At 39.2% G+C, this 24,612-nt stretch overlaps 1 protein-coding gene across 1 annotated transcript in view; it reads right to left on the reverse strand.

Moving 5' to 3' along the window:
- The window catches only part of FILIP1 (filamin A interacting protein 1), a 175,595-nt gene that overhangs the window by 110,814 nt on the left and 40,169 nt on the right, over positions 1 to 24,612 (reverse strand).

A 24,612-nucleotide genomic window follows, 5' to 3' on the forward strand; every position in this document is an offset into this window, starting at 1 on the left:
AAGATGGCAGGAGATTTGACTTCCAGTAGAACTTCAGCTTCATTATATGCTCATTGTAATATATTAGCATGGTAAATGACAATCCTACAGGCCCATGACAGTTCTGAGTCTAACCATAAAAGGTCAAAAAGTGAGCGGTTGCCCAATTCCTGGGAATTGCAGCCTTTTTCCCAAAGTAGTTGGAATAATCCTCCCACTTGTCAGCATATGAAGCTACTGAGCACATAAAAACCAGCAACACTGCACCTCAAGGCATCTCACTCCCTTGCCTTCTGAGACAGCCTGCACTCTGTGGAGTGTGTATCTACTTTTACTTTAAACTAAGCACCCAATCCCACACCTCGTGGCCTTCCCTGGCCTTCTGAGGCAGCCTGCTCTCTGTCTATGGAGTATGTATCTCTCCAAATAAATCTACCTTTACTCAACTATGGCTTGCTCTTGAATTCTTTACTACATGAAGCCAAGGACCCACACTTGGCAGGGCATGTCCCAGGGACTCAACTATGGCCATCCTCTCGCTCCACATTTTTTTTTTTTCTGTATTAGTCACAATAGTCTGCATCCCTACCACCAACAAAAACTTCTTTTCTGCATAAATTAGGTTTTAGCATCTTTCCTATGCTTCTCAAGTACCCAGCTCCTGTCTGTTCCTGGTTTTATTTTATTTGTATTCTTTTTCAAGAACCTACCTAGGGCATAGGGTGAGCTACCGCAATAACTTTATTTATATAATTTCTATTTTTTAAATTACTTTATAAAATTGTAAGTGTAACACACAGTAAAAAGGAAAGCACAGAATTACTAAAAAGCCTACTTTTTACACTGTGACCTGGCAAAAAGCCTGATGCAAGTGGGGTTTCCAGAACATTAGCATGGCACTGTCCTCCTTCTTTCTTTTAGGCACAAATGACAATACCCAAAGCACCCAAAACTAAAGGCCAAAGACAACATCTGTTCTAGTTATATGTGACTTTTAAGATGCAAAAGACCGATCAAGTCAACTAGCTCATTCTCCATCAATGCCAGATTATTCCCTCCGTATACCTTATTTGCTTGGTTAAGTCTAGTTATAAATATCCTAACTCATGAAATGTTCAAAAACATTTCTCAGAAGACTATCATTCATTCTAATGATACAGACTGTGAATGAATATTCCTAGGCTTGCCCTTAAAGTTTCTTTACAATTTTCTTTCATTTTCATAATTTTGTTTATGCAACAAGCCATGTTAAATGACTTTTCACTTCTCATTCTCTGTGCTCATAAAATCCTCAAAATAACTAAGTTTTTTGTTTATGTAAGGCATTTTCATTCCACTAGGACAGATCTATCCAGGACAACTGAAATTTCTTCTAAATAATTACACAAAATGATAGAATTCAAGAAAGGGGATTCTTTTGGAGTCATTGCAGCAATGTTGTAACCAAAAGTTCAAGAAAAATATTACTATGGCCAAATAGAAAAAATATTATTCTATGCTAGCCTAAAACCATGGTAAAATATTTTATGAAGTTCTACTTAATATTATTCAAGAAAGATAACAGCAGACCCGGGAAAGTTTTCCAGAAAAAAACAAAAACAAAAAATAATGATAGGAAACTGCCAGGAAATAAGAAAACGTTTGAAAATCACATATTGAGTCTGAATGAATGTACAGTTTGAGAGTTTTAAAACTTTGAATGTAAAATAGGGTGGCCTTTCTTACCGCTTTGATAAAAGGGGGTATTGGTTTCCCTTGTTATATTAATTTCTAGCATCTATAACAGGGTCTTGGGATTTTTTTTTCTTTTTTTAACTTTTTTCACAGAAATAAAGCTACTGTCAATTGTATAAAAGAGAAAAGCATTTAAATACCTAGAAATATACTATTATATAAAGTAATGATAACATAACAGGTTTTGACATTTTTAACTTCAATGACTCATTCTTCAGCCTCAGATACATTTTAAACATTTGTATATTTATAATCCTTTATTATTAACATTCTGATGTATCATAGGATATAATACATAGTTATTGGTTATATAAAAAGACTAAGGCCCTCAAATTTAAGTGATGAAGGTAACTCTAGTTTTCTGGTAAATTTTACCTATATTCTTTCTACTTGACCACTATAGGTTTTTTTCAGCCATTTTCTTAGTACCTGTGGCCCCTGAAGAATGTCACCATTTAGTTTAATTAAAGTTGCTAAATACTTGTTTTATCATCTAACAAAGAAAGCGACTCTGGAAATTTACCAGCCTCCTGGTTAGCCTGAACTGGAATTCCTTCCTGTATTTCATCACTTTTAAAAAGACCCAGCCCCACCATCCAGAAGAGTCAGTCATTTCCCTTTCCCTCACAACAGAGCCCTATAAATAGCCAGAAAGACAAAAACCTTAGACTTTCTCTCAACAGTCTTTATGTGATGAGTTATTCTTAACTCCTACTCCTATTCACAGTAATAGTCACTGGCTTTTACTAAGGAGCAGATGCTCTGAGCACTGGGATAAGTATCTGACATAGTATCATCTCATAAAATCCTGGTCCAAACAATCCATAAAGCAGGTACTACAATTTCTCTTAAAAAGATAAGAAAAGTGAGGCATAGAGAGATTTAGACATTTGCCCCCAAAGAGTGTGGCCAGGACCTGGGAAAGCCTGGACTAGAACACAGGCTTGTTTGGATACTCCATGTGCAAGCAGAAAGCTGAACAGCAGCTTTTACGTCCACATCAGAACTGTTGCAACACAACTGAGTTCATCGTATCCTTTTGGGGGCTGAAACAAATTTAGTCAAGGGTATACCATTCAACAAAAAGTCTCAAAAAAACAATTAATGTAGCCTCTCTCTATTCCAGCAGATTTTCCCCTCTAATTTCTACTTGTGTACAAATTATTCTTCTAAGGCCATATTCTCTTCCCCTGCTCCCCTGACACGGCCTCTCTACTTCTCAGTGCTTGAGTTTTTCAAAGGAGCTGGAGAGTAACTTTGCCCTTGCAGTTTTTTGACTTCTGACTCTTTGAATTGGGAAAGTCACTAGGACTCCAGAAATACAATTGTTACAGGACTGGATATGAATCGAACTGATTTTTTTCATTATGCAAATTAAAACAAATTTCAGTTTGTACAGTCGCTGATGATTCTAGTAAGCCAACTCGTACAAAATGTCCTGTTAGAAAAAACGATCATCTTTATGCAGAAAATACTCTCACATAATTTAATTGCGTTTTTCAAGAAATAGAAGGCAAATCACAACTGCTGGGTATTAAAAAGACAGGTTAACCTCCACTAGGAGAAAGACATGCAGTGGTTTGGATGATATCACGGCTTCATGCTGACAAGGGAGAAGATGAAATACTACACAGATCATCCATCTGTGTGCTGATGATGACTTCATGTTCTAATTGCCTTGCACATATGTCAACAGCATTCAGGTGTCCTTTAAATGCCTTTTATTTTAAATCTCTCAACCATGTCTTAACATGAAAGAATGATCTAAAGTCAATTGTAATGCAGAGAGTCATGGGTTGTGTCTGTTTTAAACACCTCTTGACTTGTCTTTTCTAATCGTCCCTGGGCATCCCTTGTCTTGAAATAGATCAGTGTATAGGAAGCCTAAACTGAAAACAGAGCACAGCTACTTCATAAATCAAGCCAGGAGGAAAGTAAAAATTATTCTTACTGAAACACATTCTATGAATGCAACTGAAGCCATATGATTGTCAAAGATATTTGTCTGATGTTTAAAGACTCTTTTCACTCTGATGCTGTGTGAATTCCATGGCAGTCAACCAACCTCCATAAACTTGGTTGCAATATGAATGCAAAGATTGGCAAGAACAGTTAAAGAGGAAAACTTTGTGATTTGCTAATTAAGGTGCATTACAAATTGATTCTATCGAAAATGCCATGCTATCACAGTGCAAAAGTTTCAGGCTCATTGTGTGGTCAGGAAGTATGTAAGACAATGAGTTGCCACCACCTTTTGAAATAATCTCTTTAAATACATAGTAGCCCTTAGTCCCTCTCTTTGCTCCACCTTCCAGCCACCCTACCTCAGCACACCACCCAACTCCACGGTGGACCTAAAGGTGTCCCACGACCTCATAGATCACCCTTAACACTTGCTTTTCTAACATGCTGAATCATCCTGAGATGTTTGCCATTTACCCCAAGGAATCAAGAGATTCACGTCCCCACCGTTAACCTCACACTTACTTATTCCGTAATTCTGGACAAGTTACATACGCTCTCTAATCCACAATTTTTTCATCTTTAAAATGAAGATAGTAATGTCTGCACCACCTCTGTGTGTATGTGAAATTCTAATGCCTGTCTACTCTCTGTATGTATGTGGAAGTATTTGCTGGCAGTGGTAAGGCATTAATCTGTGACAGATTAACCACTGGGGTCATCAGACACCTCTCAACACCCCCAGTAGGTTCCACCAGAGATGAAGACACTGTACTTTCGGCTGTGATTGTCTAGCACAGGGGTCGGCAAAGTTTTTCTATAAAGGGGTAAATATGAAATATTTGGGGCTTGCAGGCCATGCGGTCTCTGTTCTAGTCATTCAGCTCTGCTGTTGAAGCATGAAAGCAGCTATAGGCAATACACAATGCATGGGAGTGGTCAGATTTGACCTCTAGTCCTTAGTTTGCCAAGCCTGATTTACAGAGTGACAGATATGATTGATGGGTGCATTTAAACTGGGAGAAAGGGAACTGGCTTCTGCCACTCCCCAGTTCCTTCTTCAGTGTACAGTAATCAGAAAAATGGCTGAAAATAAGGGAGAAGCCAAAAGGATTAAGGAAAAAATAATGTCGTAACCTGCCTTCCCATTCTCTTCTTCTCTTGCAGGTAAGTTGAGGAAGGACATGAATATAAAAGGGTTCCAGGGAGAGGAGGATAGCTCAGTGGTAGAGTACATGCTTAGCGTGTAGGAGATCCTGGGTTCATTTCCCAGTACCTCCATTAAAATAAACAAACAAACAAACAAACAAATAAATAAATAAATAAACCTAATCCACCCCCCAAAATATAAAAGGAAATAATAGCCCCCCAAAAAACCCCAAAAGCAGCAGATACTTCATAAATAAATAGATAAATAAATAGGTTCCTTCACAAAATTTGAGGAATCTAAGGTGGAAGAAATTGACAGGTTAAAATTTGATAGTAGGATTCCCCCTGGCACTAGTCATGCCCTGGGATATGCAGACCAACAACAGCGATTTAGCATAGCAGCACATGTCTGTACAAAGCGGGTGATGGAGACATGCCCACTAAGTATGTGGAGGAGACAGAGAAGTGGCCAGGTGTCCGGCAAGGGTGGAAGGGAGCCAGGGGGGACAGCTGTCCTGCTACTGGAAATGTCACGAGGCAGAGGGCTTCATAGCAGACCACCTAAACTGGGGAAGAGATAGAAGGTACAGCTATGCTCGAGGAATCTGCAGCATCTGAGAAAGTCATGGTGGGAGTCCAAGACAGCAGGAGAGACAGGAGAGAGCCTTGGCCATGACTTTCACCGGGAGCCAGGCTGGAAGATGACAACCAAGAACACAGGTAATGGCTTTGCAGGCAAGTGACCTGGGCAGGCACATTGGCCCCTGTGCTTGGTTTAATGTTCTGCTATTGCTATCTTAAAAGTCTTAATTTTTTTAAACTAGAGGCCCCACATTTCCATTGTGCACTGGACCCCCTAAACGATGTGGCCAGTCCTGACAGCAGCAGGGCAGTGCATCTGAACCAGATATGGAGGTGCCCCACCTGTCATCCCACAGAACCCCTACAGAGGAAGCAGTGCTGTGGGGTACCAAGTATGGAGGAGGAGAACCTGGCAGGAGGGAAAGGAAAGACCAAAATGGAATTCTGATTTGTTCTAGGATTGAGCTATGCATATGGAATTTAGCTCCCCTTCCCCCCAAAATAATCACTAGATAATCACTGCTTCGGCGGGGATTGGAGGGAAGGAGAAGAGGAGAGGTAGCCAGAGAGTAACTAACGCTGAATTCAGTCATAAAGAAATCAAGTATTAGAATCATGTCTTTATATTTTCTGGTGTGCCTTAACTGTGAAATCTACCAGTGGTTACAGTTTTATAAACCATAAAGCACTGCAAGACTTTCAGGCAATACATGTAAAGGAGTTTTCCTTTAAATCACATCGCTATTGCTTTGGCTCTGGCTTTGGAAAAGAAAGGCGAGGAATAAGGCTCAAGTACGGGGCTGGAGGCAGCGGGAGCTCAGAGACTTCCAACAATGACATGACTGCACATGACATGACAGCTCTGGGAGGAGGCTGAAGCAAAGGAAGAATCACACAGAGTGCTCTGCCCGAGGCCACCCAGTGCTTTTCTCCGTCCCTCCTTACCTCTCTCGTTAGGCACCTTTCCTGTTTTCCCACCTAGGTTGCCTTTCACTGAAATTATAAAAATGAGATCCCAGTCATCTCATTCTGCTCCACAAGGGGCCTTTCCCGCCCAGACTTGCCTGAGGTGTTCCCCAAACCCAAACCTGACCCCTCACCCATCTGTTGAATTCTCAGTCTTCCAGGACCTCAGGATGGGGTTAAGAAATCACCTGACTAAATTTGAATCACATAATAGCATCACTACCTTAACTCTACATTCCTCTGTTTCTGTTAACCCTAGTGAATCTCTGATTGACATTTAAAGAAAAGGAGTCATTTTAAAGAGGCCTGATTGAAGGTAGGGTGAGTACAGTATTTCTTTAAATCATACCACTAGGTTATTCTCCTATGTAAAGTAAGTCATAGCAATTTCTTCAAAGAAGACATCAGATGGCTAATAGGCACATGAAAAAATGCTCAATATCACTAATTATCAGAGAAATGCAAATCAAAACTACAGTGAGGTATCTCACACCAGTCAGAATGGCCATCATTAAAAATCCACAAACGATAAATGCTGGAGAGGGTGTGGAGAAAAGGGAACCCTCCTACACTGTTGGTGGGAATGTAGTTTGGTACAACCGTTATGAAAACAATATGGAGATTCCTTAAAAAACTAAAAACAGATTTACCCTATGATCTAGCAATCCCACTCCTGGGCATATATCCAGAGGAAACCCTAATTTGAAAAGATACATGCACTCCAATGTTCATAGCAACACTATTTACAAAAACAATGACATGAAAGCAACAGATGACTGGATTAAAAAGCTGTGGTATACACACACACACACACACACACACACACACACACACACACACACAAGAATACTACTCGGCCATGAAAAAGAATGAAACAATGCCATTTGCAGCAACATGGATGGACTTGTAGATCGTCATACTAAGTGAAGTAAGCCAGAAAGAGAAAGAAAAATACCATATAATATCACTTATACGTAGAATCTAAAAAAATATGAAACAAATTAACTTATTTACAAAACAGAAACAGACTCACAGATACAGAAAACAAATTTATGACTATGGCAGGGAAGGGGGTGGGGAGGGATAAAATAGGAGTTCAGAATTTGCAGATACTAACTACTATATTTAAAATAAATAAACAACAAGGTCCTACTGTATAGCACAGGGAACTATATTCAATATCTTGCCTACAATGAAAAAGAATATGAAAAGGAATATATATGTATATGTATAACTGAATCACTATGCTGTACACCAGACTAACACAACATTATAAATTGACTGTACTTCAATTAAAAAAAATTTTTAAAGAGTCAATTTCCAATGTTTATTACTACATTTGCATTCTGTTTTTCTTCTAGGAGGGAAATTCTTCTCTGTACCTAAGGAGAAAAACAAAAGCTACATCGGGAAAGTTCCATGTTTCAAGAAAAAAAATTATTTAGTAATGACCACTCCTGTGGGTTTCTATGTAAACACTCTGCAAGCTTCACCTGTTTCTCACCCATCTGTCTTCTGAAACCATATGAGTTTGGGTCCAGTGTGGACAAGCCTGGATGGCAGGTAGAAATGTATAGGGGAGGTAGAAGAGACAAGAGTAGACCCTTGTGTGGAGAAGTCAAAGAAACTGTCTGGAAAGGAATAGTCCAAAAGGAAGAAGCTCTAGTCTATCGTGAGCTTGACCAGGGACAATGTCCCTTTGCAAGAGGAGAGGGAATGTTCTGCGTGATGGGCACATACTCCTGGGAATGCCTCTGCAGACACCCAGCCAAAGCTGAGGATGTGCATGGAAACCAAGGTGCGCACAGAAGAGGCTCTGCAAGGAACTGGGGCCTTGCTTTGAGAACTGGCCATGCAGAAGGCAGGAGGAGGATTTGGGGGATTCCTGCAGGGTCACTGCTGGAATCAGCAGAGATGGCATCAATAGTTCCTCAAGCCAGCTCAGGGGCAGGACAGCAGAGGGCATGCCAGCCGGCGCCTGGGAACCACCTCTTAAATTAACTCGAGGGGAGGGGAGAGTCTGCCATTGTTTAGGTAGAAATGAAGACAAGGAACTACCATGCTGATCTCTTACTGTTCATTCCCTGGCTTTCTCAGCTGGAGAACTATGGATTATATTTCATCCCACAGACTTTTTTATGCACTATAACAAACAAGCACACAAGAGCCATGTTGGGTACCAGGATACACACACACACCCACCCACCCACCCACCCACACACACACACACACACACACACACACACAAATCATGTTCCTTCCCTCAAGAATGTCATAGTCCAAGATAGTGGTCTATAAGTTTTTCTAACAGTTCAATCCATTATTTTAAAATGTAATCACTTACTCCAACATTTGCATATTTATCTATGAATTATAAGTGTTATGCTAATATCCTAATGTGTTAGGCTTATTATAAATTATATCCAAAAGTAGAAAAAAACCTGACTAACTAAATAATAATAAACATTATAAAGAAATATAATGGAATCTCCTACCCCAATGACCTCTCATGTGACGACTGATCTACAGAGACACTTGAACAGATTTAAAAAAATAAAAGGAAGCTTGGGAAATGCTTCAATAGCAGTCTTGGATCTGAGGATTAACTGGGCCTAATTAATCCTGAATAACTCCTGAGATCATAGAAAAATTGTAAACATGCAAAGACCAATGGCTGTAGATTAGGACAGAGGGACAAGGCCTGAGGACTGGCCACTTTGCAGATTGTGGTTCTCCAGCTGGACCCTGGGGGATGAGGAAACTCTTTCCAGGGAGAGGAAAGAGCATAAACAAAAGGACATAGCCCATCGACAGAGGACTGGATAAAGAAGATGTGGAATTATGTATACGATGGAATATTACTCAGCCAGTAAAAATAATAAAAATAATGCCACTTGCAGCAACATGGATAGACCTGTAGATCATCATTCTAAGTGAAGTAAGCCAGAAAGAGAATGAAAAATGCCATAGGATATCACTTCTATGTGGAATCCAAAAAAAGGACACAAATGAACTTATCCACAAAACAGAAACAGACTCACAGACGTAGAGAACAAACTTATGGTTACCAGGGGGTAAAGGGGGTGGGAAAGGATAAATTGGGAATTTGAAATTTGCACCTCTTGGGGAGTGATGGAAATGTGAGCTATTTTGATTGTGGTGGTGGCTTCATGGGTGTGCACATCTATCAAAATCCATCAAACTGTACATCTGAAATATGTGTAGTTTGTTGTACAGAAACCATACCACAATAAAGGTGTTTAAAAAAAATATATAGCTATTCAGCGGTCTGATGTGGCGTTAGGAGAAGTTCAAAATGGAGGACAAATGCAGCAAACTACTAATTACTTGTGTAACAGAATAGCGGATTAACTCAGGCGAGCTGCATCTTAAAATAAGACTACACTCTGCATTTGCATGTTCAGCTTTCAGTTTGTCCCTCATATGGCAATGTTATTCTTGCACATCAGAAAAAAAGAAAAGTGAACCTTGGTGGTCGCCATGGTAACTAAATAGTGAGAGCGAGGGCAGAGGAAGGTCAAGGAATGTTCTATAGTTACGCATCAAGAAAGTACAAAACACAGGTTATTTTTAATTTTGGCTATGTTCCTATAATTTTAATGCCTGAAAATTAAGATGTACATAAATAGTAAAGTCTGTTTCTCAGGCAGCCATGAGAAAAAATACTTTCCCAGTAATTCAATCCTACCTTCTTATTTTGTTGACGTTTCATCAGCTACCATTCAAGCCAACAAAAATGCCCAAAGTGAGTGTTTTCCAAATTTGTAACCAGGGAGGGTGGAGGGTGTCCTTTACCCCTCTTCCCCTTGGTTTCTGTCCTCTTCTGTTCTTAGTACACTGGTGTGACTCACCATCCACAGAACACAAACTGAGAATTGCTTTTCTAGGAGTGGTGATGTGTTTGCTTTCAGGCACCCATATTCTCTCATCTAATGACACTTGTGACCAAGGACAAAGATTTGCCAGGCAGCTGACAAACCAGAGTGGGGAGGTGACGTAGCTTGTGAATAAAGGGTTTTCCCCGGCACGGGCACAGGCAGCTGTCCCAGGCAGACAAGAACCTGCGTGATTAGACTCCTGCGCCAACTGAGGTAATGGACCCAAACACTCCTCTGTCCTTCCTACACCTCTGCTCCAAGGAAACATGCCCAATGACTAGTGGGAGCATAGAAAAGAAGATAAAACAGAAAAAAATCAAAACCTCAGAAGATAAGAGAACTACTTTAAAAAACTCTCACAATATTTTATGAAAAAGATATTGATATATATGAATTATATGAAAATAGAGTTTCTCTTGTAAGGATTATAAACAGCTGCATTTGGCTTAAACAAAGTCCCAGCCAGGAACACAGACTCACAGGTTTTCTATTTCTCGATAGATTTCACTTAGATTATAAACCAATCATAACCTTAGATTTTACCAAAACAATCCCACTGTTTTCATTAAACAGTTTTGTTGCTTATATATTTATAAATACCACACCCCACACATGAATGCATCCCTGAAAAGGAAATTTTAGAATAAACCTTTCTTTGACACTTTAAAATGTATTGCTCAAAACTAAATCGAGGGAACTATATTCAATACCTTGTAATAACTTATAGTGGGAAAGAATAGGAAAACAAATATATGTATGTTCATGTATGACTGAAGCCTTATGCTGTACACCAGAAATTGACACAGCATTGTAAACTGACTATACGTCAATTAAAAAGATATACATATACATATACATATATATACAATTTAAAAAAACTAAATTGAAAGAATTCATGTTACTGTCATCAGTGAAATTGTTTTCAGGATCCACTTTATTATTTTCATTCAATACATACTCATTACATGATTTCCAAGTACCACGTCTGGGTTAAAAAAAAAAAAGAACTCTAGGTGGTCTGTGTCACCATGGACCTCACAGTCTAGTAAAGATGTTCCAGTTGAGTAGGTAGGTCATGAAGGGAGCTGGAGAAACTAACAAGACCTTTTGCCAATGCTAGGTAATAGGCTTGAATGAGTTATTTCCAGGTCATTTTAAAAAATTTATTTTTAAAAATGAGTCGATATTTCTGTCTCAAAGCCAGTTCCACGAAAAATGTTCCTGAGCTCCTTCCCTGTGCAAGGCAGTATAGGTTTCCTCCACAATGACTCTAAGAGAGTGGTCTTTAATGTGATCTATTAAAAACTTAGAAAAGCACTCTGTAATCTAGCAGCTGACTTTTTTCAAAGCACAAAATTACATCATATGTATAATGGCAATTCCAAGGCCCCTGTAACCTTGTTCACTTTTCTTCAGAGAAGGATGCTAAGTCATTGGGGATTTCTTTGCTTTTTTTTTTTAATCTTGGGATATGAATGAATGGATGAGTGATTGTTAGGTGCTTACCCAATTGTTAAACCAGGTCTCACTGAGTTCAGATTCCACATTTCTGTGCCGCTGCCATTTCACAGGCTGAGAACTTAAGATCAGGTCCCCTGGAACTCAGTGGCCTGGAAGGAAAATGATGGCTTCTCAAACTCTGCCCCCACCCATGACTGGGGACCTGCAGGTTCTCCTCAAAGACCCTCAGCTATTTATAGACGTTTCCAAGGGGAGAGGGTGAGTAACTGAGCTCCTCAGTGCTGTCCGGACAGCTACCAAGAGACTCTCTGACATTTCCTTCTCACTTGCTCTTGCTGCCAGTGGCCTCCCCTGTCATCACTGAAGCTGCTGTGAAATTATCAGAGGCAACAAAGAAGGGATCTCAGGAAGAGCAGAAGCCTCTGGGGTTTAACTCCAATGCTCACATACCAGCTGAACTTCCCACACACTGAAGTCAGTGGTGGGGCCAGAATCCCTGACGCTTCTGAAGTCCTTTCAATCACTGAAGCCACAAGAGTCATGGAAGTCACTGCACAAAAACCCTCCACCTATATCCATGGGTGTACCAAAGCTGGGAGGAAGAGTGGCTCCTGGGTGTCTGCTGGGGACAGGAGATGTGGTGGGAGTAAGCTGGTTCAAAGAGGGAACAGGGATTATAAGTTATCCTGAAGCAGCATTTGTTTAGAAAGCCCACTTGTGACTTACAAATAGACACTTATATGTTGGAGCTTTAAAGGGTTGCTCATGGAGATTGCAGGTAGGATAAAGCCCTTTCCCCAAAATGTCTTTTCGTGATGGCACAGGTGGAGAATTTACCTCTTCCTAACTCCTTTTGGATTATCATCTTGTGTCCACAATATGTCAGTGGTTTGGTGAAGTTCTACGGGACACCAGCAGAAGTCCTGCAGGTATAGGGTAAGGACAGTGATGTGCTGGTAAACCAGCTCTTCAGGAAATAAGGGCAGTGATGTGCTGGTAAGCCAGCTCTTCAGGAAAAAAGTAAAAGTTCCTGATTAGTAGGTAGCATTTGCAGATTTCCATGGTGTAAATACCTCCATCAGGGCCAAGTTCAAGCTACTAACATGACGTCACTGGATGCAGCCAGTGCCGCTTGGCTCCAGCACAGGACTGAGAAAGGGCCAGGCAACTGCTGCAGTCTCACCCCCTCCCCCTCCCCGGCTCTCACTTTTCCGTGCAGACAGAGTCAGATTGGCGAAATTTCCCTGCACTCCTAAGTAAGATATTATGAAGGCAGAAGTAAGAAGTGGGAAGGGACACAGACAGATATCAGATGAAACTAGCATCACTCGCTGCTGCCTTCATTGAACCCTCTCTCTGTCTGATAAGGAGAAGCACACTGACCAGGGAAGACACAGCCGAAGGATTGCAGTGTTGCAAAGCAGACAGAGAAGCAGGTAGAAGAAGGGAAAAAATCAAAAGGAAAGAATATGTCCTCTTAAAGTATGTGACAATAAGCAATGGAGAAAAGGCGTGAGTTTGTACGGACAAACTTAAAAAAATGGCCTCTGTAAAGAAAACAAGCTGGATTTTGAACCGAAGTCAATGTTTTGTTCTTGTTTTCTTTTCTTTTATTAGAAATACAGTTTAGTTCATAAGGATATTGGCTTTCTCATCTTCCTCTTTTCAGCAGCCCTCTTGGCCAGAGATGCCTCGTGGGAGAGCCTGGGTCTGTGATATTTCGGTAACAGTTACTGATGTGTTGATACAGTCAGGGATCTCTGCAGAGATACTCGCTATGAGGTAACCACCTCAAGTACAGTCCAAAAAGATGATGTCAAACATATATACAAACAAACAGTGACCCTGAAAGCTTCTAATGCATCTAATGGAATAAACAGAGCAGTGCTCATTGGTCACGAGCTTCACGATTTGCTGAGAATATATTTGAGCCCGGGAAGAACCGCTTGTCAGGAACCAAGAATTAGTCATCAGTAATGTTGGCTAAGGGGCTAACTGGACATTCCGAAGAAATTAACTGCTCACAGGACATTTCAGGGAAATTAACTGCTTGCTTTGTGCCTCGGTTTCTCCATCGAAGGCAGGAGACCACTAACTGTTATCCTTTTCAGAGGGCTAAGCTATGCAGTTTCATGAATTAATTTACGGAAGAGAGAGATTTTAGAGACAAAGCCCTGAAAATGATGGCTGTCTTAGCCGAGTTGCGTGGTAACAATTCCTGCATTATCTCTGTTACATTCTGTGACTGTGGCACAGCGACAGTCCAGAGACAACCAGTTTCACTGTCCCGGACTCAAGATGATGCTTCTCCCCACTGGGCTTAGTTGTATGCCTGCCAGTAGATCCTCAAAGAGGGTTACTGCATCCTTATAGGTTATTTGTAAATAGTGAAGCTACAAAAGATGTAGTCTTCGGATTTTTGTCATTCACCAAGCTGTGGGATAAACCCAACGTCTGGACTTCGTACTTTGGAGCAAGACCACTCGCAGTATGTGAAGAGTATATTCAGCCCAGGAACTTTGCTTTTCTCTGCGTCCTCTCCTTTATTCCACAGGGCTTTGATTAAAAAGTTTCAGATAAATTTAACCCAAGTAAGGAATAAAACTGGAAACAGAAATTATACTTATTTTTGTCTGCATCATACAACTTTGGTGTACTTACCATGTCCTCCATCCTGCAAGATCATAAACCACTTGAGGGCAACAACTGTCTAATTCATTTATGTAACCTCCAAACCAATTAGGGCAGGGTTTACACAAAATTTATGAGCACTACAACTTCGTGTAATTGAATGAAGCTAGGGAAAGAAAAGCAAGGTATGAGAAAATGCAATGGACACCAGCATATTCTACTCAGTCTCCTTGAAAAGGTAGCCCTATTCTGGCTCAAATAAATTGAAGAAAGCAAAAAATGCAGACTGATCTCTCAAAGTCCTAAGAAATCTCAAAGTCCTAAGGACCCTCCTAATGATGCTTCCACTTCTGGGCTTTTCATTAAGAAGATGGAGAATGTACAGGATTTCCCAAATATTACAGAAAAAAAACAGGAAAGCCAAAAAGGGACTGAAAAGTTCAGGAACTAGACACATTTTTGAATGACTCCAATAGGAAAGCTCCGCCAGAGATGGGGGTTACAAACAGGCTGCTGATTAACTTGACAGGCTAACAGTACATCCTCCCCAAATTCTCCAGATCTCTGAATTCTCACCCTCAGCATGTTCACACCGGGGTCCTACATCAGAGCAGTCCCCCAGCTTGTTGAGAGGAGGACAACAAAGCTACTAAAAGTTCTGAGAAAAGGTTAAAGAAATAGTAAGCAAATATGGTCATGACTGGAGTGTGCAAACCCATGTTCTCTGTCTTTTAAAGCACCGAACAGTAGCTACATGTGCAAACATAGTAGAAGTCCTTAAAGTATGCAGGAGGGTGGACACAGGATGGTGAAAGTTCAGTTATTCTTTTTTTTTAATTGAAATATCAGTTACAATGTGTCAATTTCTGACATACTGCACAGTGTCCCAGTCATGCATATACATACATATATTTGTTTTCATATTCTTTTTCATTAAAGGTTATTACAAGATATTAAATATAGTTCCCCGTGCTATACAGAAGAAACTTTAAAAAAAAATTTTTTATATATAGTGGCTAAAATTTGCAAATTTCAAACTATAGAACAAATAGAATTGGTGCTTAAAAGACAGAGAACATGGGTTTGCACAAGTAGAATATATTAACCCCTTGGGATTAGTGAAGTATCTCAGATTTAGATGGATTAAGACATCAAAGAAATTTAGAAATCAAAAGCTTTAGCTAAATAAATGGATGACGAGTATATAATAAGATACAGAAGAGAAGTTAGGAAATATTTATGCACAACACTGGCCTTTGAGCATAATGTCCTAGAAAACATAAGATCATTGGGGACCTGCTATGGCCTGAATGTTTGTGATCCCCCCAAATTCATGTTGAAATCCCAATGCCAAGGAGACAGTATTAAGAGGTGGGGCCTTTGGTAGGTACAAAGGTCATGAAGATGGAGGCCTTGTGAATAGCATAAGGGCTCTTATAACAGACTCTCCAGAGTTCCATGCCTCTTCTACTATAGAGAGAAGTCAGCAGGGAGAAGTCAGCCATCCACAGCCCAGAAGAGAGCTTTGACCCGAACCCAACCGTGTTGTCACCCTGATCTTGGACTTTAAGCTGCCAGAACTGTGAGAAATAAATTTCTGTTGTTTATAAGCTACCCAGTCAGTGTTATAGCAGCCCAAACAACCTAAGACAGGGCCTCTCTGCAAAATAAAACTCTGAGTTAGAGGGACACACATTTGCACCAGTGCACAGTAAGTCCTTCCTAACACTGAAACACAAATTAAGACATTGTTAAGTAATTCTGAGTTAAAGAGGGAAGATGTGTCATCAGACCCTTCCTATTATGTACACCAGTCCACAATATTTCTTGAGAATCTACTGAATGCAAAGCACTATGGATATCCTCTCTCACCTGAGTCAATAAAAAGATACATGAATTTGTTTGATCACATGTTTTTGCTATGACAGTTTGCTTTTCCTGTCATAGGTAAACTATATATATATAATAACTGCATTGAGTAAATGATATAAATGAGATAGGGAAATGATTTCCAGATTTTTAAAAAAAGAAATTCATTTTGAAAATATACTGTGGTCTCTTTTGGCAACATTTTTGTAAATCTAAAATTATTTCAAAGTAAAAGAAAAAATAGATTGCGGCAAATATGAAAATGAGATACGAGCTGATCTTCTAAAATACTTAATTCTAAGTTAATAAACTCCTAAGAGCCTGGAAATTCAGGATTCCGTCGGCCTTCCCCAACCTCCAGGGCAAGTCAGCTAGTGCACTGCCAGGCCCGTGACAGCACAGGAAGTAAAGGAGTCGCAGATGAAGAGAAGCTTCACAATGGTTGAGCTTACTGAAGATATTTAACATCTGTACTATTAAAAGCCACACGGTCAGCAACAGGGGAATGCTGAGACCCATCTGCAAGGGGTAACGGCAGGCAAGATCGGTGCCTTGTCATCAAGAATCTCATGACTCCCTGAGACCACGTGGTTGAGAGCCCACCCCCCCAATCTGTCACTCTAGCTTTTGACTCCCGACACTTCCTTTAAGAAATGGGTGTGACGGATGAGTGACTTCATTTCTCCCTCTCTGACTTCATTTCTCTTATATTCTTTCCTGAAACACTCATCCACATAAATCCACATCTGCACACACGCAGGGTCTTTGGCCATCAGTGGGACAGCCCCTCCTGGATTCCTTGACAAGCCAGCTGATGAATGGAGAACTAAGGGGTTCCCACAAGAGCCATCTTTTTACCATTAGAGAAACAAGGAAGGGAGAAGATACTAATAGTTAAGCTCTAGAACAACTCTATAGTTATTATGGTCCACAATGAAAAATCTTGCAGTAGAAGTGGAAAGTTTCTTCATTGTTTGGGAATATGATCCCCTAATTCATTTCTCCAGTTTTTAAATCAAATAAAAACTGAAGAATATTAGAAGATTTGTAGTTAAAAGTCATCATGCTCCTGAAACATCCATTAAGCAAAAATTAAAAATCAACCCATAGATGATTTTCTTAGAAATTCTATTCTCCAAGTTATGGTGTTTAAAAAGTTCTTTATGAAATCATTAAGCAAAAACACTCAGCAGCAGGAAAAGCAAATATTTATAAATATTTATGCCCAAAGCATTAGCATTGCAAGTATCAATTTTTAGTAGAATATATGAAGGAAGTAAACAATTATTAAATAACTTTCAAAAATCTATAGCCAATCTATTCTGTCACTTACTAGCTCATTTCCTCAACTATACACATCAAGTTTTTCTGAGAAACTTACAGGAATGTTTTGATAACTTGTAATCTAACAAGATTTCAAGGAAGAAAATGGAAGAAATATGTATTGCATGTTGATTCCCAGCTGACTTGCTGTGTGACATCAGGCAGCTCGCTTCACCTCTCTGTGCCTCATTTGTAGAATAATGGGATTGTACTTAATTAGAAGTTGCTAACTGGGGATCCTTTGATCAGATCTAGCCTTTGGACATATCTTATTTGCCCAGCATGTTTTAAAAATTGGGAAATTTCACCTTCAAATCCAGATTTCTGATTTCTCTTCAAAAATTATAAGGTTGGCAACAATGGGCCTCCATTCCCATGTAGAAAAAAAGGCTGCAACTGAGCAGTAGCTGTCCTTGTTGGATAAGACATGGACTCTTGGTGTTACGGTACCTGCCTGATTGCTTAGCAGCTAGGTTTTTGATGGAATAGATTACCTCGAGTTTCTTTCAGTGCTAACAGTCTCACATTTATGGTGAGCCCCTATAGCAAAAAGTCCATTCAACCTCTCTAAGCCTCAGCTTTACTTGAATATGGGGGTAATATTAACATCTGACTACCACGTAAGCTTTGGAGAGACAAAATGAAATAGTGAGTGGTGACTTCTTAGCACAGTGCCATGCACATAGAAAGTATAAACATAAACAGTAGAGGTAACAATGCAAATAATGGTGAACGTGACTCGAATACAATTCTCTGATGGTTAATCCCATCTAAGTCAAAACTGACACACTGTTTCTTCTCTTCTAAATGCACCATTGGTCCCATCAAAAATTTGCCTTTAATTTTTGGATACACTTTGTTCAGTTAATACTAAACAGATTGAGATTCTCAAAAGAGACACAGCAATTAAAAGAGAACAATGCTCTCTGAGTGTCTCTGGTTTTCATATTCTCCATTTCTGGTTGAACCAGCTGTCAGTATTTGATTTGCTGTAAGCTTTGATCCTACTCTTCGCACTTGCCAGGTACACAGGTGTAACCTTGGTAATTATTGTTAAACACAAATAAAAAATTTAACAGAGCTCATGCTGGGCTTATTTCCCATTCATCCAAGGGCCACAAATGAACCCCTATAGGACCCCACGGGAGCTTTTGTCATAGGTGTTCCCGCCGCTTCAAGTTACTCTGTAGTCACTCATATGCAGTGAGTCACTGTGACACTCACTAGCTGGTTTCCTCAGCCACACGTTTCATATATTATACTGTTTTATTAACAGCGGAGCTTAAATGGGCTTGTTCCAGGGTAGGATTGCCACAGATTTGCCCATACTTTAAAAGAGGCACTTTTAAATTAACTGTGACTTGTACATACTGTTACTGTGTGTGTTTATTTGTAGAGAAAAGTATTTTGGAACTTCTAGCCAACAATCCTTTAGGTAACAAAATATAAGAAAAATAAAATAATTTGCACCTCCCTCAGAGTTTGTTTTATTGGGATTTTTACCCATAACTGTGTACATGTCATTTACATCACCTCAGAACTTATGGCATGCCACTGAGTTTCAGTCCAGCCTAAGGCTGAAGCCGAGACAGGTGGGAATGGGGTGCCCGAAAGAAACCAGTAGTCAGCGTGGTCTGCCTTCCACTGCATCCCTGGATTTCCTCCCTTCTCATCCCGGCAACACCCAGCCTCTCCCGAGTGTCAGCCCTTCCAACTCACACTCTGCAGAGGTCTCAGAGAAACAGATTCAACACAAAAGTGTCTTTGTGTCACTCCTCTGCTTAAGAGTCTTAAGTCACTTGCTCTTACCCAAAAGTAAACTCGACAGTCCTGCATGCCCTCGACCCTGTGAAGCTCCCAATATTCTCTTCCTGCCCTGGCCCGCAGAGAACCAAGCATTGCTTTCTCTTCCCTGGTTCCCTTAGGAAAACTTAGCTGCTTCTTTCTTTACGCTCCCTGAGTGTTGTTCACCTATAACCATGGCAACTACCATATTTATTTGCCCATGCGTGAGCTTCCTGAAAGCAGGAACCAAGTTTTTAAATATTTTCACTCCTAGCACATATTACAGGGTCTGGCATATTGTAGGCAACTGGATATTCACAAAATATTGAATAAATGAACCTTCTTTTATCCCCATGGCCTTTTTTTTTTTGCAGATTCCATTCTGCAAAGTCAAAAGACTGTTCTTGTTATCACTGCAACTAATGAACAGTATATTCCTACACATCTTCCTTTTCAAATACACTTTCTCTCATCATTTATCCCTTTGGGACAGTTTTCTGTTTGTACTGAATACCTGTTAACAACAACAGACTATGCGATCCCATCAATATGGTAAGATCATCATTTGCTGATTCTTAACAAATATGAAACTTTTCAAGTATCCATGGTATATTTGTTGTGAAATTTAGAAGATGGTTATGCCATAGAGTACTTTGAGAACTAATTTTAAAATATATAATCAGGCTGATTAGATGACAAAGATAAAAAATTAAGAGGTTTTTACTTATTTACAAACAGAAACAGACTCACAGACATAGAGAACAGACTCATGGTTACTAGGGGGTAAAGAGGGTGGGAAAGGATAAATTCGGAGGCCAAAATTTGCACCTCTGGGGGAGTGATGGAAATGTTAGGTATCTTGATTGTGGTGGTGGCTTCATGGGTGTGTACACCTATCAAAATTCATCAGATTGTACATCTGAAATATGTGCAGTTTACTGTACAAAAATTATACCACAATAAAGTGTTTTTAAAAAGAGACTTTTACTTATAATCACTCAGTTCTAAAAAAAACCCACACTTTTCATTTTCTGAAGCTATTGATATAGCTAAATTTTTATGAGAATAAGTCCCACACCGTGTTCCATTCACCATTTAAATCTTGCCTCTCACAGCTAAAGGCATGTACCCTGCTAGCCACTATGGAGAAGCAGTGTTTGCAGCTGCAATCTTTAAAATACATAACAAACTCTGATACTTAAAGAACCAAAGCTCGAATTCTTCACAGTGACGTAACTGTGTTTCTTGTGAATTAGATTCTGTGGCTATAACCACTACCTATCCTTGGTGAAGTCACCCTCTTGCATGTTTAGCCCAAAAACTTAAATGAGCTAACCTACGTATCAGAGTCATTCACAGAGAAAATCGTTGCTGTATAGAACGGCATGCTCTCTGTGAATGGGACTATGCACCTCAGTGGTTTCAAGTCCACGGTGGCTTCTTTAGTGGCAAACATTTAGTTTACCTGGGTTCACACCCTTGACTTTCACTTGGACAAACCTGAAAGCTCCAGCCAGCTAGAACTGCCAACACTTGCATAGTTTTCTACCCACAACCATCAGTCTCTCCCTGGCAATAAAAGGAGACTAAACCTTGGTTTGCCCCAGTGTCACCTGGGAAGATGATGAATCTTTCATTGAATCTGAGCCAAGGATGACGTTACCCAGCAAAGTAAACCCGGTGTACAACGTTCTACCAGTTCTGTAATTTGGGGAGTTGGATTCTCTACAAACAATGTGGCACATTTCCTGGACCGGCTTACGGAGCCAGTTCCTTCTCCTGGTGCCAAGTGTCTGCCCAGTGATTTAAAATACCTTCCCTTTTGGTTTTTCAGTGTTCAATGTTCATTTCCTTGGTTAATATTGGTGTCATATCAAATGAAGTCACCCAACCTCAGGGAGGAGACAACTTGCCTCCAAAAGAGTAGCATATTATTCTGAGGAGATGTTTAGTCAGAACTGGCAGAGAATGACTAGGGCACAAAGTTAGTATGAACAGAGCTGGTCTACAAATGTGTGTGATGTTAATGAAGAACTTATACATATTTTACCTAAAATGAGGTTTCAATGTAGGCAGGGAAAGAAGAAAGAAAATGGCTATATACATATGAAAACAGATTTTTTTGACTTCTTTAAAGAATTTTTTTTTTTGGCAAGAAACACAGACTATAAAAGTTAAACTTAATTCCCTGAAAATCATTTACCATTTATCTTCTTCCTTTGTTTTTTAATTGGCAGGAAGCATTTTCAAGGAAAACTGTAGTTCGCTGAACATGTTAGCTACAGCCAAGAGCTGGTTTTTCAAAGCTCAGAAGAACTTTGGATGAGGGAAACGGTGCCCCCTCCCCAGGTGGGCCCTGGGGTTCCACCTGCCATGTGACGAGGACAGGAGAGCAGGGCTTTCCAGCACTGGGTTTGTAGACTTGAAATTTGCTTTATCAAGCTGACGTTATTGTAAATATTCACAGGACAGACTAAAAGATGAAGGCTAATTGTCTAGGGAATAACGAATGGTAAAGTTTGAAAGCTAATGATGAGGACTAAAAGAAGCTGAAGTTATTTCTGCTTTACAGATAAGTGTGGAGTTTCGATCAAGGAAGTTTAGAAAAGATCAAAGGGCAAAGCTTTATTTTACAGCTATGGCTCAGGGTCTCTTGGGGTGCCCTCAGCTAGATATCCAGGTAAGATTACAAGTACTAATCTTCATCTTAAAAAAAACTGTATTTTAAAACCTACACAGACCCAGATATTGTCACAAATGCAAGTCAGGCCTATTTTTCTATTCTTTGAAGATTGAGCCCTTGAGGAAATCAAGCCAGATGTCAATACGGAACAAAGGAAATTTCCTCAGGATTTTTCAATGTTTTTCAAATAGAAAATAAAATTAAAATAATTGTAATACCATCCTCTTTCTACAGAGAGCTGTTCTCTACAAATAGAGTAACACCTTCCAAAACAAATGAAGAAAAAAAAAGAAGTCTATAATGTTACTTCAATGACAGCGTGTCAGACACTAAATCAATTAGAAAATCAGTTTGTATTTGAACTGTCAAATTAGTCATTACATTTACTTTAACCTGGGCTGGTAAACAAACAAACAAACACCTTTCTCCCAGATCACTAATTGGCTGTGGCATTTTTTGGCCTGAATACTTTCCCAGAATTCTCAACACTTCACCTAAACCACCTCTACTAATAGATCAGAGATTCTATTCACAGAATATGTATTTGGAATTTCTGCTTTTGATTCTTTTAAAATGAAATGTGATTAATTCTTATGTGCTATTACTCTATAAATTAAATAGCAAATAAAATCCTCTTAAAAGTGATGCCGAAGTAGCCTGGCTAAACACGAGGCCGATCAAAGCTCACCAAGAGCACTACCGTGGAGGAAATAATGGTGCTTATTGGACTTCAGTGCCAAAAATTCCGAGACACTCCCAAAGCTACTCCCCAGAGTGAGTGGCTATATTTTCAACTCCCAACTTATATCTGACTCAAACCCTAATGTTACGGGTGTTTATGACTCATTCAAAATAATCAGAGGAGTCTGGTATTTCACTGATAACAAGTCAGAGTCTATTACTCCAGGCTAAAATGCACATAATTCTGAGTACTAGTTGATCTATCTAGTTATTCTAAAAGAGAATTCATTGGTGGGCTTATTAAACAATCATTAAACGTTGATGGAACATTTCTTGAGTTCAAGACTTAGTTGATATAAGGCATGTAATCAATTCACACCACTTTGGAAGTAATAAAAGTCCAAATGCTAGTAGACTTTTTGTTCCATGTTGGGGCAGTAGGGATGGGCTTGGGTAGCAGGGAGTGAAGAAAAAATATGTTTGAGGAAAATTTTTTTTTTAAAAAGTCATTGACTTGCCATGTGTAGATTGAAGTATTCCTGTATTACTTTGAAATGTTGATGATGCATAAACATGATAAATAAAATTCCAAGGCAAACTAAAAAATGGGAACATTATTTGCAAGTACTATGTCCAAATATGTCATTAACATACTGATTAATTATTACTATGATAATCACAATATCAATAATTAATGATAATATATAAAGAGCTCTTGTAAATCAAAAACACTAGTATATAAAAATAGGGAAAGGGCAGCAATAGGTGATTCACAAGGAAGATAAGTGAATTTCTACTCTAACATGAAAATATATTTAACTTCACATGTACACAGAAGTAATTTAGACAATTAGTGAAATTTACAATGAAACAAAAATAAAAGACCATTAACAGAGATAGAGTTAGAAAAGTAATTGCTGATGAGGGTATGGTGAGATGAGCACTCTTATACACAAGTCTTGAAAATGTCAACTGATATTTGATAGGACATACAGCAAACTCCTCCTTTTCTTTCTGCAAAGTAATTTCACCAGTTGTATAAAGAGCCTTAAACATAGTCATTCATTTAGATGCAATAATCCCAACTTCTGGGACTTTAAGATGTAATTAGAGGTGCAACCAAAAAATTATTGACAAGGATTTTATCAAGGTTTAAATAATAGTATTCAATCACAAATCCCAAAACATTAGAGACAACTTAGATAGCCAACAGTGTGAAAATTATTAAGTAAATTACTGTTGATTTATTTGATAAATTATGGTTAATTTATCAATTTGATATGGTTTATTAATTCATAAAAAAGAAGTAGATATAAAACTGTACCCTCAGAATACTAATTAGTATACTAGTATAATGCTAATTTTGTGAAAATGGTAGGTAAGTTATTTAAAAGGAGAAAACTTAGATAATACAACAAACTATTCAGCAGTTATTATGGATGGTGAAAGTGTGTATGATTTTTTTTCTTTTTTTAATATTTTATTTTATTTGTGTGTGTGTGTGTGTTTGTTTTGGTGGAAGTAATTAGGTTTTATTTATTTACTTATTTATTTTAATGGAGGGACTGGGAATTGAACCCAGGACCTCGTGCCAACTAAGCATGTGCTCTACCACTGAGCTAATACCCTGCCCCCCGATTTTTTTCTTTATACTTATATTTTCCCAAGTAGCCTAGTATATTTTTTCCCAATCTATTACTTTTGCATTAAAATGTATTTTTAAAAAGTAAGATATGACACTATTAAGTCTGAAAATGTCATGTCATTATGAGAGGAGGGACAATATGAGGAGAATATACTAGGAGAATATAAGGATTGACAAAGAATGTTGATGATTGAAACTCTGGTCCCCGACGGCAGGCGTGACGTGCTATAAAATGTGCACAGGAATTCCCAGCAAGCCACATG

This window comes from Camelus ferus, chromosome 8 (genome assembly GCF_009834535.1).
Source record: "Camelus ferus isolate YT-003-E chromosome 8, BCGSAC_Cfer_1.0, whole genome shotgun sequence".
NCBI classification, from domain to species: Eukaryota; Metazoa; Chordata; class Mammalia; order Artiodactyla; family Camelidae; genus Camelus; species Camelus ferus.